Source organism: Octopus bimaculoides, chromosome 28, assembly GCF_001194135.2.
Source record: "Octopus bimaculoides isolate UCB-OBI-ISO-001 chromosome 28, ASM119413v2, whole genome shotgun sequence".
In the NCBI taxonomy this organism is placed as follows: Eukaryota; Metazoa; Mollusca; class Cephalopoda; order Octopoda; family Octopodidae; genus Octopus; species Octopus bimaculoides.
Genome location: NC_069008.1, coordinates 8,523,690 through 8,524,226, shown reverse-complemented (window position 1 = coordinate 8,524,226; position 537 = coordinate 8,523,690).

Genomic DNA, 537 nt, shown 5'->3' with positions numbered 1-537 from the left:
TCTCTGTATTGCATAATACATTGTTGCAGCCATCTTTCCCGCCTTGGAACCATGAAGGCTTCTTCTGTAGAGTCTGCCAGATTCAGTCTTTCACAAGCACAGGTAGGCAAGCCCTAATGTGCTAATTAAGCCATACCTGAGACCCTAACAGATGCTTCCACTGCGGGTCGGGGTAGAACTGGAAACAATGGTGGCTATCAAAAGTAAGGTAAATTTACCTTCTCGAATCATATCGACTGATAAGGGCCGGTTTCCCGGTTTGCATGGCGTATATGTTCCCCTCGTGGACTGGACACCAGTCTGTCGCAGGATTACTTATTTTTGCCGTGTAAACTGGAACAACGTGAAATAAAGTGTTTTGTACAAGAACACAATGTGTCGCCCGGCCCAGGAATCAAAACTACAATCTTGCGATCATGAATCCATTACCTTAACCACTAAGCCACGCGCCTTCAGATGATGGATAACAGGTGATTCCACTCTCCTCAAAACCTTAGAATTCCTGAAGCAAAGTTCTACTTCCAGAAGCAGTTTAAA